The sequence below is a fragment of the Marmota flaviventris genome, chromosome 3, assembly GCF_047511675.1.
Source record: "Marmota flaviventris isolate mMarFla1 chromosome 3, mMarFla1.hap1, whole genome shotgun sequence".
NCBI classification, from domain to species: Eukaryota; Metazoa; Chordata; class Mammalia; order Rodentia; family Sciuridae; genus Marmota; species Marmota flaviventris.
The window spans coordinates 141,907,225-141,922,763 of NC_092500.1; the positions used below are offsets into that span (position 1 = coordinate 141,907,225).

At 37.5% G+C, this 15,539-nt stretch overlaps 1 protein-coding gene across 3 annotated transcripts in view; it reads left to right on the forward strand.

Moving 5' to 3' along the window:
• Positions 1–14,800: 14,800 nt before the first annotated feature.
• Fat1 (FAT atypical cadherin 1) overlaps positions 14,801–15,539 on the forward strand; it is a 124,402-nt gene continuing 123,663 nt past the window's right edge. For all 3 annotated transcript variants that reach the window (XM_071610472.1, XM_027927076.2, XM_071610476.1), the window contains exon 1: positions 14,801–15,161. The gene's annotated coding sequence lies outside the window, so the exon portion shown is untranslated. The remainder of the gene's footprint in view (positions 15,162–15,539) is intronic.

Here is a 15,539-nt window from a genome sequence, read left to right on the forward strand (position 1 = left end):
AGGTAGGTAAATAAATAGATATAAAACTCCATATCACAAAGGGTTACATTACAAAATATCTGCAAATTATATAAACATGAGAAACATCAAGAGATACTATTCATTGACATATTATAAGTAATGCAGATTAATGTGGTAACTGGGTATATTGCTATTGATTTATAGGGAGATTCTACTTTGACTTATGTTTTTATTTTATTACTACTGACCTTTGAGTGATCCTATTTTGTGAGGAAGTTCCTTGGATCTTCCTACAATATTGGTCTCTAAATGAACACTTCTACTTGGAGTTCATTTTCTGGCTAATTTGCATCCAAATGGCTCTATCTGAAACACTGATAACAGGGCTAAAGATAGTTTAAAGACCCACATCTATGGAAGAAAGCTTATTAGAGTTCAGCTTGAGGAGTTGTATTATGCTAGAAGATCAAATTTTCTATATAACAATTTTCTTATCTATGCCTTTTAAAGACATAAAACAGACTTTTAGGTTATTTCTCAAATAAATAGAATTTGAATACATTTTATAATAGTTAATGGTTAACAAATACATAAAGAACATAGAATGTTGAAACACATAATTTGAATACTTGCTGTATTTCAAACTTTGCTAAGTGTTCATACACATTATTTCAATAATCTACTAGGTAAATGTTATTCTGTACATTCTTAGATAAGAAAACTAAGGCTCAGAACTGTTAATAACTTGTCCCAAGTCACAAGTATCAGCCTAACCTAGGTCTGTCTGACTGCAAAGCCCATGTTTTTGCCACTGTCATTTATTTCCATGAAGTTTCTGCAAATGAAAAGGGAGTCTTGGCATATAGAAAGTGCAATAAAAACATACCCAAGCAAGGGTCAGCTCTGAGCCTAAAATAGAATTAATTGGTGGGCTATTCCATAAAACATATAGAAACATTTACCATAGATTGTACAGGTATCTTTAAAATCTAGTTTTCAGATTAGTTCTCTGCATTTGGCTCCTAATTCAGAAACTCCTAATTCAGAGTACTCTTGTCCAAAAATGAACTGGTGTAGCATGCCAAGATAATGATCACAGTAGCACAATTAGTTATGGAAATGCTGCTTAATGAATATAGCAAGTTCATGGCTGCTCTCCTGGATCCCAGGTCTGCCTTGTTCCTTCTCAGGAAGCATCAGGATCAGAGTCACCCTGTCCTACACACACAGGCTGTGGAGGGAGAGAACATATGAAGGAGACATTCAGCAGTTTGTACTAGGGTGCTGTTCTGCAATTCCTGCTGCTTCTTCTGTTTTGTTTGTTGGGATTTTTTTTTTTGGTACTGGGGATTGAACCTAGAGGTGCCTAAACACTGAATCACATCTGCAGCTCTTTTTTTATATTTGATTTTGAGAAAGGGTCTTGCTAAGTTACTAAGGCTGGCTTTGAACTTGCAATTCTCCTGCCTCAGACTCCTAAACTACTGGGATTACAGGTGTATGCCACTGTACCTGGCTGAATTCCTGCTTCTTTTAAAAATGTTCCTATGCCCAGTTGCAGCAAGTTTTCTAGAACAAAGGTTTAAAATGCAATACCAAAAAAAAAAAAAAAAAAAAATGGTTGTCCCTAGAGTTCCTATAGTGGAACTCAGAATCTAACATTTTAGCCATTTTAGAAGAATATTAACCTCACAAAAACATTTTGAAGACATTCAGAAATGGCTGTATTGAATTGGCAAACTAAAGTATGCCAAAAAGTTAACCTTCTTAACAGAATCACTTGCTATATTTTAAATGCCCATTAACATAAATTCACTATTCAAAAATAACTATCCAATAGGAAATATCTGGACTTAAAGGGGATCTAGAATATTCCCCCAACTAAACATTCAAAATACATACATATACACTGTCTAAAGGCAGCTTATATAGATTTTTACTTATTAGAACATTTCAGAACTAGAACATTTCTGGGGAAATGGGTATCTTTAATATATATAAATAAATATCTCTATAACCATATACATATATACATATTATATATACATACATATTATATATATACACATATTATACATATATAGCATATATTTACATATATATACACATATATATATATATAATTTCAGTGTCTAAAATTTGAGGTTTACCTCATCATTACCTCTTCACAATCGAGAGAAAAAAAAAAACAGACCAGAGATGATAAATGTACAAGTTCAAAAAAGAAAAAACAAAAATAAACAAAGGTAAGCTAGTTATTTAAGGCTTCAATAGTTAAATTACTCAGTTCATTTTCAGAACTTTCATTTCACATCCAAGCAATATGATATCTGGGAGTCAGTGCCAAATGAAGCACATGTAAATGCATTTTATGGCTGACTATTTAATCAAAATGCACTTTATCTCAGAGTCTTTAAGAGACATGATTAAAGAGGCTTTCAAATAAAATCGAGTCATGTTAAAAGTGAAGAAATAGTAACTTGTATTAAACTAAAGATGGAACAATGAGGTCTTGATAGTTCTCTGCATGGGCTTTATGGCTGCAGTAGACATTAAAAATTGAACCTCAAGAAGTCTTTTATTCCTGAGAGCTGATAGGGGGCAGTGGCAGCAATCCTGGAATATTATGCTATAAATAATTTATGGGGTTCTGACAAAACTGTATTTTTTTCATAGGATCCTTTTTCGCCATTGTCTGAGATATACAGGACTTCAGGGAACTGGGTTAGAGTTCTTGTAACATCTCCCAAATGCAAAAATATCGCCTACTGACACTGTTGGCTTGTCACTTCTTTACAAGGCACTGAAAGGCCATAGAGGTAGCCAAGATCCCCTGAAGCATCCCCCTCCAGTGAAACATCCTATTGGAAGATAAAAGCATTCCCCTCCTTGCTGTCGAAGTTTTGAGTATTAGGTAATAACTAATCCACAAAATTAATATTGTGAACTCTTATCTTTTCGATGAGCTCTAAGGTTCTTTCTTGAATTTGAGCTACAGACACTGGCCTACTTTTTCTGTTACTGAAACTTGAGTAATTGTCACATATGCTGAATGTATTTTGAGTCCCATGCCCCTGTCCCCAGCCCTCCATACTCATTACCAAATTTGGGGAGGGCATGGGCTATAGAGTGAGATGATGATTCCATTAAACAGCTCTCTTCAATAGGATCCCTCAGTTCATTAATCTCCAATAAAGTAATCTACTTAGAACAGTGTTGAAATAGCCTTTGAGCCACTTAACATGATGGTGTAATGGTCCCCTGAGACTCGCCCCATTTTAAAATCATCTAGAGGAATGATTTTTTTCCCCTAGTCTTTAAACTTCCCTCCCAATTTCTTGCACTTGTACAATATTGAAGATTTTCGTAAATCTTAGTGATGATGTTATTTCCTAGCATGATATCAGAAAATGGGACAAGAACTGCTAAATAAAAGACAGAGAATGCAGGTACCTAATACTTTTAGCTTCCCTCTTACCTTCTCCTTTTCTGCACTCTTCTGGATTCACCAGAGATTGAGCTGCATGGACAATCAATGGGCTTCCTTGCTCTATAACTTCAATGGGAAGTCCAGATGGGAGACTGAGATTGGGAGGCTATTGGTTTGCTCCCTGTGAAGCTACCTTGAACTGGACATGTTATTGCTGTCTCAAGGTGGTTGAATCAATCTCAATCTCAATCTCTCTCTCTCTCTCTCTCTCTCTCTCTCTCTCTCTCTCTCTCTCTCAATTCTGTGTTTAGCCACTACAAGCATCAGGATACTGCATTATCCCCTGTGACTCCCCTATGCTAATAATTCTCATGTGTCAAGACTTACCAGAATCACCCAAAGGGCTTATTAAAGCAGATTTCTGGACCCAATCCCAAAGTTTTAGATTCAGTAGGTCTTGGGTGGACTCTGGATGTTTGAATTCCTAACAAGTTCTCAGGAAATGCTAATGATACTGGACTGATCTTTCTTATTATTTTTAATTTTTTTTTAGTTGTAGATAAACACAATACATTTATTTATTTTTATGTGGTGCTGAGAATCGAACCCAGTGCCTCTCACATGCAAGGCGTGCACTCTACCACTGAGCCACAACCCCAGCCCCTAGAGAGATCTTTGTTTATAAGGAATATGGTCAAATAGTGGATGGCAATAACCACCAGGAAACCACGCCCACAGATGCCAACAGCTGGTTTGAGATAATTAATAGGCCTACTTGTATCAGTTAGGGTCTCAACTGGAAACAAATGGCACACTTCAAACAGGACAGGTCCCCACAGCCAGTCAGTGACTGTGTAAACCTCTTTAGGCCCTGGGGTTTTGTACTGAAGACTAAGCATACAGGTAAAAAACTCAGATTCTGCGCATTTCCACACATGGTTCTTTAAGATGACCAGCACAAGTTTGGATTTCAAGGTTACATCCATCTGGACCCTAGCTAAAAGACCCAAGTAGGTATCCCAGTTGTGTACCTTGCAACTTTTGGCTTTTTTCACCAAAAGCACTTGGTGGCTTGCCTTCTTCATCTTGCTAATTTATCTTTACTCAAAGTCTGACTCTCCTGCATTTAGGAACCTAGGAAGGCTTTTTTGTGATGGATCAGACTTTTATCTAAGCAGTGCTATTTTCCTCTGATCTATGGTCCATTTCTCTACTACCTACTATAATAGCTATTCTCACTTCAACACCCATTCAGAGTTTTTTCCTTTCCATTTCTCCATTCTTGCTGCCCTGCACTTCAAATTCTTGTCAAGAGGGTATTAAACTGACACATTGACAGCTGTCAGGTTGCAGAGGCCTCTGAGTGGCCTTGTCTAATTTTCTAGGATTCTCCTTTTTCTGTTACTGTTTGTTCTGCTTTGATATTAGTTAAATAGTAATTTATGAAAAAGAGTTCATATAAAATATTTTAAGTTAAAAAGTACAAAATGAATATAACTTATGAGAAATCCAGGACTCTAATGAGTCCTTCTCATTCTGTGAACCTCCCTCTCTTCTCAGTTAATCACTATCCTTTGTAAAATTGAATACTCTATATCTTATAAAATTTCCCAAAGCAACATAGTGTTTGGTTTTGCTGGATTTGAGAAAATTTTCTGCAGTTTATATATATACATATATATTTTTAAATTTATTTTATTTTTTTTAATATACTGTTAAATTCCACTTTTTTTGAGAGAGAGAGAGAGAGAGAGAGAATTTTAATATTTATTTTTTAATTTTCGGCGAACACATCTTTGTTTGTATGTGATGCTGAGGATCGAACCCAGGACGAACGCATGCCAGGCGAGCGCGCTACCCCTTGAGCCACATCCCCAGCCCCTAGTTTATATTTTTTGCTCCATATTATCCTTATTATATTTGTTTCTTCTTTCTTTATTCTTTTTGTTGTTGTTTTCTTTTTCTTTTTTTGTACTAGGGATTGAATGTAGGGGCATTTAACCACTGAGCCACGTCCCCAGCCCATTTTATTTTTTATTTTTGAGACGGGGTCTCACTAAGTTTCTCAGGGCCTCACTAAATTGCTGAGGCTGGCATTGAACTTGCAATGCTCCTGCCTCAGGCTCTTGAGCCATTGGAATTACTGGTGTGAGCCACTATGCCCAGCTCTATATTGTATTTCTAAGATATTTGTATTAATATAAATAATGATAGTATACTCGTAATGTAAATTTCATAGTGTGAACACGCTGTAATTTACCTACTCATTCTCCCTGTTGCTGAATATTGTGAGTTTTGCTATGTATTTTCCTATAGATATTTCCTGGTGTACATGTTGTACAGTTCTTCCTTGGTGTACTAAACCTAATAATATCATTGCTGGATTACAGGTTATGTGCAGATTCACCTTTACAAGGAAAAAGCAAATTGTTTTCTAAAGTACTTGTGCCAATTTACAATCCTCCCACTATTGTGTAAGAGTTTCTGTTGAGAATGGCACTCATCAAGAATAAAAACAATAATAAATGCTGGAGAGAATGCAGAGAAAAAGGAACACTTTTACACTCTTGATGGTATTGTAAATTAACACAACTACTATGGAAATCAGCAGGGAGGTTACTCAAAAAACTAGGCATGGAACTACCATATGACCCAGCTATACCACTCCACAGTATTTATCCTAAAGAGTTAATGTTATCATACTATAGTGATAACAACTTACTTATGTTTATAGCAGTGCAATTCACAATAGCCAAACTCACTATAGAACCAGCCTAGGTCATCCATTCATCAACAGATGAATGGATAAAGAAAATGTGGTATATATACACAACGGATTTTTTGTTCATCCATAAAGAAAAATGAAATCATGTCATTCGCAGGAAGATGGATGAACTTGGAAACATTATGTTAAGCAAAATAAGCCAAACTCTGACAGTCAAGGGTTGTATTTTTCTCTTATATGTAGATGCTAGAGAGGAAAAAGGAAAAGGTAGGTGGAGAGTAGTTCTTATGAAAACTGAAGGGAGATCAGTGGAGGAAAGGGACCAGGGGGTGGGAGGATAGAAGGGAAAGGGGAAATACTGGAGAATAATATTGGCCAAATTATATTGTTGCATGTGTGCATATACAAATATGTAACAACAAATCCCACCATATGGGAATACAACTATAATGCAACAATAAAAAAGTGGAAAGAAAAAAGAAGGGTTCCTATGGATCTATATTCTCACCACTTATCATATGACTCAACACCTTAATTTTTGCCAGCAATGCTATGTAAAAGAACACGTGTTCACACTTTCATTTTTTCAACGACTAATGAAATTATCTTCTTGTACTTTGTATTGGTTTCATAGAGCTGCCATAATGAATTTCCTCAACTGGGTGCCTTAAAAACAACAAAAATGTATTCTTTTACAACTCAAGGTGTTGGCAGGACTGTGCTCCCTGTGATAACTTTCAGAAAGCCTCCTTCCAGATTCTGGTGGCTGCAGGGACTCTGTGGCTTGTGGTTGCTTCCTATAATCTCTGCTGCTGCCCTCACATGACCTCCTCTTCCATGTATCTCTCCCCAGAATATCTCTTATAAGGATGCTTGTCACTGGATTTAGGACCCACCCTGATAATCCAGCACAGTTCTTAATTAAATTACATCTGCAAAGATCCTTTTCCATACAGATCATATTCATAGGTTCTGGGGATTAGGAAATGGACAAAAATGTTGGAGGCCACCATTCAACCTTCTACATATACAATCACCATTCATATTTCCACTTCCTAAAAAACATGGGTTCATAATTTCCCTCATTTTTTTCCTATTTATTTTCTATTGACTCATGAAACTTTTTTATATTAAATATAATCATTTTAAAATCAATTATATTTATTAAATGAGTATTCTCCCAGTTTCTGTATTTTCATTTTTAATTGATTTTTGAATAAGCAAAGTTTCTTAATTTTCATGTAATTAAAATTCTCAACTTTTAAATTTCATATTTAGAATATTGTGTCTTATATAGTAAATTTATCAATAGTCCAAAATAAATTATTTTCTTATATTTTTCTTCTAAATCTTTTAACAGTCCTACAGCTTTACTTTTAATGCATCAAAAATAATTTTTGAGTATAGTTTTGGGTAAGGGTGCGATTTTTTTTTCCATGAATAGGGATAACCTATTCCCCTTCATCATGTCTTAATCAACGTCTGGAGAAGCTTCAGTTATCTTACAAATAATGTGACTGCAAGCTTGAGGAAGAAGGGCATGATCTGACATGAAAAAGGGTCTTAGAGATACAGTCAGTATTTAAGTGACAATTAGCTTTATTACAGAGCACAATTCAAACTGTCATCTAAAAAGAAAAAGAAAATCCAGATTAACCTACCTACTCTACTAACAGCACAAGCTACATAATACTCTACAAACCCTAACATACAATTTTATCTACACTGAAACTGAATTCTAGGCAGGTTTAACTGTAATAACCAGTAACTTAGTGCAATTGTTTTGCATTTTGAGTTGCATACTTACCAAATGACATCACTGAATGAAGTGGTCCCAAGAAGCACTCAGGTTTTAGCTCTCTTTAATCTACCAGGTGAATGTGCCCTGTGTAATTAAGGAAACTGTGCACACAGTTGGTTTGCTGCATGGCTCTTCAATCAATCATGCAAATTAGCCATTTGTGTGAGACAGTCAATCGGATCCATACTTTCACATCTGATAAATGGCATATGTACACACAAAAAGAAATCTATTAGAAGTCTCAGAAAACCCAGTTTCACAAAATATATTATTCTTCTTTAAACAAGGAAGGAAATAATTGCTTAACTTAACTCAATCCATCATTTCTCGACCTCATAAATAACACAACTCTTCCTTTATAAAAGTCACAACTGGAGAAGAAAACTTTCCCATGATTTTTGTGTACTGTGTTCTCTTTTGTTGGTCCAGAAAGTCTTTAAAACTTGGACTGTCCAAAATGGTAGCCATTAGATACATGCAACTATTTAAATTTAAATGAATTAACATTAAAGACAAAAAACATTTGGTTCTTTATTTTAACTCCTCTCTCCCCCAGCACTTGGCCTTCACCTAACTAGGTGCTGCCCCAACCTTCTTAAACAATTTGGTTTTCTTATAAACCAGTGACATGGGTTAATAATGCTAACCTGCAAATATTACAACTAAACTTCAAAGGTCTGGGAAGCTTGATTAATAACAAACATTATTCTCCTTTGATTTTTCAGGAAACAAACAAAACGATTATAGGAGAGCAGGAAGAATAGAAGGAACGTGCTACTGACAAAGTTTCCCTCCTTGACCAAACTCTAGTCAGCCTCCTCTAAACTCTCTTCTAGGTCTTGGCCTCAGTGTCTTTCCTTGTCAGATCAGCATTGCCCAGTTGTAGTAAGAAACCTGTCAAGTTGGTTTAGCTAGAATAGCCCACCCTAGATACCTGATCAAATTTCCTTACTTCCTACCACCTTCTAGGTAATATGTGATTGCCCTTGCCTGTCTCTAGCAAGGATTCCATAGGTGAGTTTACTTCCCCTCACCCCTGTTGACTTCTTAGTAGTTTTCCATCCAACGAACCCCACCCTGCTCCTTGGCTCTAAGTCCTGCTATCCTTGTATTTACAGTTGACTAAGTCTCTCTCCCCTACTGCAAAACCCCATGATAGTGTCCCTTCAGCCACATAATAGTCCTGAATAAAGTCTGCCTTATCATTTTAACAAGTGTCAAATAATTTTATCCTTAACAATATCTTGGAACAAACATCAAGTGTAGCGGGTAGAGGAAAGATTACTTTCTCTTTCATATACTTACCCATAAAGAAACTTTTTTTGCATAGAAGCTATTGCACAGAAAGCAGGTGAGACATGGCTTTCTATGTTTCCTTTCAAAACATACAAACCATAAAAACCTACTTAAAAACAATCTGACCTTCAAACCCAGCAAAAGTCTTAAAAAAAAATGATCCTATTTCAACCCTGGCGATCAATGGGGTGACAGATGTCGCAGCCAGATCGCCCTCACATCCGATCCTATTTCAAATAAAGAGTAAAGAGTGGACAAAGTGGGCCATAGTGAACATAAGCTGATTTCACTGTTTGACTTAGTATTTGTCATTGGCAATTGAAGGTACAGTAAATTCAAATTCCAAGTGTCATGTATTTGCTGACAGTGGGTGCCACCTGATTGGTTTAATCTTCTGGTAATTGTTGGATATCCAGGTTTGGTTAACATTCACCATAGATTCCAAGAAATTACAATAGTAATTTTCAAGCATTCCTTAACAAATACTGAAAAATATGCTAGAAAGTTTTTGGATATTTGAGAGGAAAGAGTAATAGGACAGGAGAAAAATCTGATTGAATAAATAAAATTTCATGTTTTTGTTTCCATTTGCCATTATGATAGAAAGAGGCAGGTTGCAATACCAAATCATTTCGTATCTAAAAACTTCTTTCTCATTGTTTGAGTGAACTGTGCTCCCTCTCCTCCCACTTCCCATCTTGAGATGAAGCACTAATGGCCATGTAACTGTGGAGATAGGAACTTTAGGAGGTAATTAAAATCAAGTGAAGTCATAAGGGTAAGGCCCTAATCCAGTAGGACTGGTACCTTATAAGAAGAGGAAGATGCCAGACTTTGCTCTCTCTCTCTGAATGCATAGAGGGAAACACCATATGAGGATCCAGGGAAGATATGCTATCTACAAACTATGAAGAAAGGCCTCACCAGGAATAACACAATTGGCACCTTGCTTTTAGACTTCCAGCCATCAGAAGAGTGAGAAAAATAAACTTCTGTTGTTTAAATTACACAGTCAGTGGTATTTTGTTAGGGCACTCAAGCAGAATAATACATTCACTATTAAGGGGGAGCTTAAAGCACCCTTCAATCTTATCATTAGAATTGGTCCCAATTTCTATTGACCAATGAGTGGAAGAAATATATCACTTTATCTTTTTATTTTAAATAATTCCTAGCACATGGCTACAAGTAATCTACATTCTGACACAACCTGGCCTAACAATATGGATGGACACTTATGCTCTCATTGGGGACTATCATCTGCCTTTCTTGGTTTAGCTTTCATCCTCAGTAAGCAAGATAACTATAACAATATCTGACATGACATCCTGACTGTACAATGTCCATAGGGACATACAATACCTCTTGTGCATCTCTATTAGGAGGGAAGAATCAGTGTTTTCTTCCCAAAACCTTCAGCACATTTTCTCTAGCATCTCATTGGCTACAGTTGATCCACATGCCCATGACAAGGGGTATAGATAACCCATCATAGTAGTTCTGTGCTCCTTGTTACATGGATCAATTGTAGCCAATGAGATGCTGTTATGAGATGTTGTTATATGTAAAAGCATAAATGAAGGAAAGAGAGTAGAACCGGAGAGAAAAAGAAACACTACTGGTTCCAGGTCAGGAAAGGGAAAAGCAAGGTATAAATTGAAATGCTGATTATGAAATCCTATGAGATAGGACTTGTCAGTATTCATTGAGAATCATTGGTGTGTATTTTTCCACTATTCAGCCAAAACAAGTTAAAAGCCAGATGCTGATTTTAAATTAAAAAACAAACAAACAAACAAAAAAAGCATTTAAAAGTCTGTATGTCTACCTAGGAAAATAAGTAATTCAAACAAATAATGGATGTATTCCATATATATTCCTAAATGCAATCAGTGATGCAAATGAGGTGCAAGCTATAAAGAGCTAGCTTGTTATAGTAGACAAAATGAGGGCTTTATAGCTAGCCAGCCGTAGGGTAGGTTTCAGGCCAAAAGGTGACTCAGCATGAGTTCTCCTTAAGCCTTAGTTTCTCATCTGTAGAACGGGAGTTGAGTATTAATTGTTAAAACAGTCTAGGATTTTGTAAGAATTAATCAGAAAATACAAAGAACTTGGAACAGTTGCTGGAGCATAACTGGCTCTAGAGTAAATAAATGTTACTTATTACAATTGATTCTATAAAATTTTATAACTGAGATGGAAGTGGCAGGGTGAGATAAAGTGGGTTAATTTCAGGAGAAAAATGATATTATCATTAAATCATTATTCTTTGCTGGTATCTCTCATAACCAATGGGGTATGTGTGTATGCTTTTGTGGGTGTGTGTATATATATATATATATATATATATGTATATATATATATATATATATATATATATATTTGTTGTTTAGTTTAGAGATCCACTTTTATTGGGGAAAATGAGACTCCCCAAATTCAATGAAATCATATAAATTCAGATTTTCCTGCCAAAGACAAGATTCAAATTAGATGTTCTGACTTTAAGTCTGCTGCTCTGTCTACCACTTCCACAGAATAAGAATTTTTAGTCATTTTTGAATGATTCCTTGTTTACTGTTTTAAAAAAGTAGCCTTGGAATCTTTCAATCACTGAGTTGGAAAGACATCATAAAAACTATGTTTATCTTGTGAGATCTGTTCCCAAACCACTTGGGGATGTTAATCTTACATATATGCAGGGGCAGAGAGTACACAGTCACTTTATTTCACTATGTATTCGTCCTTAAAATGAAGTTATACTTTGTGCTGGTGTTTGTTTGTTTTCTAAAGATTAGCTATCAATAGATGATTTCTAATGTCTACAAATATTTTCCCAATTGACTGGTTATGGCATATGAAATTTTACCATTGGAATACATTTTATCATTAGGGTTAGTTTTAAGAAAGTCCTTGCTAAGCTGCACTGGGAAGGGAAGAGGAATATTAACATACTTACACCCATTGTTCTCATCAGTTTTCTGTTCTAATGGACCCCATGGAGAGTGCAATAAGATACCAAAGGAGAGCTGGATTTGAATGCAAAGTGTAAAATAATTCCAAGGCATGGGGAGGCAGAGAGAGCTGACACTTCCTGCCACCTCCAGGAAGTGTGGGCAGCCAAGAACATGCAGACAGATGAGAAAGCAGGGGAAAGGAACAGAGAGGGTGGGATGCCAGAAGTCAGTGAAGCCTACTTAGGACTATTTAGTCCTAGAGCTATTCCTAAAAATGACTTAGAATTCTTTCTTGTTTTTAATTATGACTTTCTCGAGTTTTGTCATCAGCAAAGATGTAAAACAACTAAAAAGGCCAAGGTAAGGCATGTTAATGTTTCTTAACCACTAAACACACCTAACTTGTTACATTTTTAGTCTTACATAATTTCACAGCACATATTGTTGGTACTTGATAAATATTTACAGAATGAATCCTTCCATGATTCTGCCCCAGTCTCCATACTTCAGAAGTGATTCAATATTGAAGGCATGGTAATTTTAATGCTTGATGTAACCTTTCAAACAACAACAGCCAACTTTTGTAAGATTATAGTGTTGTCTAATAGAACTCTGTCATGATGAGAATGTTTTTTAAACCTGTTCTGATGAAAATTGTAACCGCTAGTCACATATAGATATTGAATATGTGAAAGGTAACAAGAGAGACTAAGGAACTGAATTTTAACTTCATTTCATTTAAATGAAAGTAGACACAGGTTGCTAGTCGATACTATATTGGACAGTGCAGGTCTAAAGGTTTTGTTAAATGCATTCTATTCCTCTTTTTATTTTTATTTTTTATTAATATCATCAATTATTATATATAAGTTCCTTATTATATATGTTTGTGTTTTTTCATTTAAAAAACAGAAATAACTTGGTTTATCTATGGCAATTAGCACAACAAACCAAAAACGGCTTGGGGGGAATTTATATGTCATTATTTTGAGGACTTTAAATATGTGGTCTATTTCCAATTTCAGCTATTGACAAAAATGGAATGAGTCTGTGGAGTAGAAATGGTGAAGCAGGAGTAGGTTGGGCACCGAGAGGCTGGCCTTTTAAGTCAATCTTTCTTTTCATTGCCTCCTCCTTCCTTAGGAATCTGGCACCTTCTGGCTGCCTCCAGGGTCTGCAGGGGGCCTCTAAGGCCCTTTTTCGTAGCCCTGAATCTCTTAGCTTCCTAAAGCCCTCCCCCTCCCTTCCCAGAAAATGTAGGCACCGCTAAGTAAGGGGGAAGGGAGTAGTTAAGAGAACCAATATTAAGTACCTACTGTGTGCTTCCTAGACACTTTACATGATGCTCAGGAAAAAACAAAAAAACAAAAAAACAAAAAAAACTGTTGCTGTCATGAATGTTACCTCCCTGCCAAATAAATGGAGTTCGTAAGTTTTTTTTAAATGGATAAATACATTTTTATCATGTTGAAGCAGATACTATTCCCATATCAAGATGAGGATGCAGAAACTTATGAGCAGTTACATGAATTCCTCAAGACTAACCACACCAAATGCTTCCTTCGCTTACTTAATGTTTTTCTCTCCTATTTCAACCCCTTGCCTTGTTGTCTGTATCCTCAGGGTTTAGCTCTTTACCTTTCACAAAGAACCATTAGATAAACTGGCCAATAGATTTACACGAACGGATATAAATGAATTGATAGAACACCCCTCCAGGCCCTCCCCCCTTTCTAGAGCTTTTCAAATTTTAATGTCAATCTTTTAGGGACATTGTCAATTTACAGAAATGGCTCCCTCAGAATTATATGCTGTTCAGGAGATGTATTTTGGTACTTCACTAGCGTTAAATTTTTTTTCAAAGCTTCCATAAAAGCGACGCATTAATTTATAAATTAAACTTCAATGGGGTTTGCGTTTATCTAAATCTGTATTGTTACGAGGAGTAAACGATTGATTGGTTTACTAGCCCCTATCACTACGGATGACTAGTAAAACGCATTAAAAATTGGCTCCTCCCATCTCTTCCTCCCACTCTCGGAACCTTCTATGCTTCAGAGTATGGTCTAAAGATGTAGGAGCATTTGGAAAGGATTTAAAAATTAAAATACGACGATGTGATTTTCAACACAAAGACCACAAACAGCTCTAGAGCACAAAAAGTATTTAACATATCACATCCAGAAGTTGGAGGAGTATAAAGTACAAGTCGTCCAGTCCAGTCTGCAGAGACGGCTCCTGCTTCCACCCTGCAAAAACCGAGCAAGCGACACGTCGCGACGAATTTCAGCTGCAGAAGAGGAAGAGCATCACCTGCAGTCCGAGGCGTAGGAAACGCTGCCGGAGCGGGTTTGTCAGCCCCAGAGGTGCGCGCAGAGGGTCCGGGGGCCGCTCAGGTGCTGAGTGAGAGGAACGCGAGCGCGACTAGGCAGGGTGAAGTGCAGACATTTCACCGAGGGGACGGCTCTGACCACAGAGACCGCTGCAGCAGGGGGTCCTCAGCAGCCACGGCACTGGCAGCCGCAACTGCCGGGGAGGCAGACCCAGTCAGAGAACCCCTAGCTCACTGGAGAGCTGGGGGCGAGGCGGGGCGCTGACGTCATCTCCCCTCCCCCAGTTCCTCCAAGAGGGAGGGAGTGGGGAAAAGAGACTGCGATCCGCCGCAGCTCCCGGCCGCAACTCCTCAACTAGGCGGCTGGCTGCCTGGACATGTCCTGACAAACTTGGCTTCTCTCCTGCCCTCTCCAGCGCTCGCGCATTCTCTTTTCGTCTCCTTTTGGTGCTCAAGTTTCCCCCTGGTCGGAAGCCTCTGGAGATGCGGCCACCTGGGTCCCAGCAGCGCGGGCGGATCGCACTCTGGTTGGGGATATGCTGAAGATCCAAGAGAGGCAAAGTTGGTACTTAAAACACGGCTCTTAACAATATCCAAACCGCGTGCGAATTACCCAACTGCCTGGGAGCGCAAAGCGGAGCACCGAGGACTGGACTAGAGTGGTAAGTCCTTTGTTTAATACATGCTTTTTTTTTTTTTTTTTAAGTTTAAAGGTAAATGAAATAACGTGGGCTGTTTGGCTCCAAGAGAATGCTGGATATGCGTGCATCTCGCAGGCTCTCCGCTCAAGGAACTGCACAACACTCTGGTTGTGCAGGGCTTGGGAATGAAAGATCTGTGTGCATAGCTTTTGGAACTCAAAAAATACATACAGAGCACTGTTCAAAAGAACTTGAGAAGCAATGCCGTTTGTGCGTTATTTCGAACGTAACTTATTCTAGAAATGGTGCCCTGGGAGGGCGCATCGGGGACCGCATGATCTGCAGTGGCGCAGCGCCCTCTAGTCCGGACACCCGGCAAAGCGCACTCCTTGCCGGATT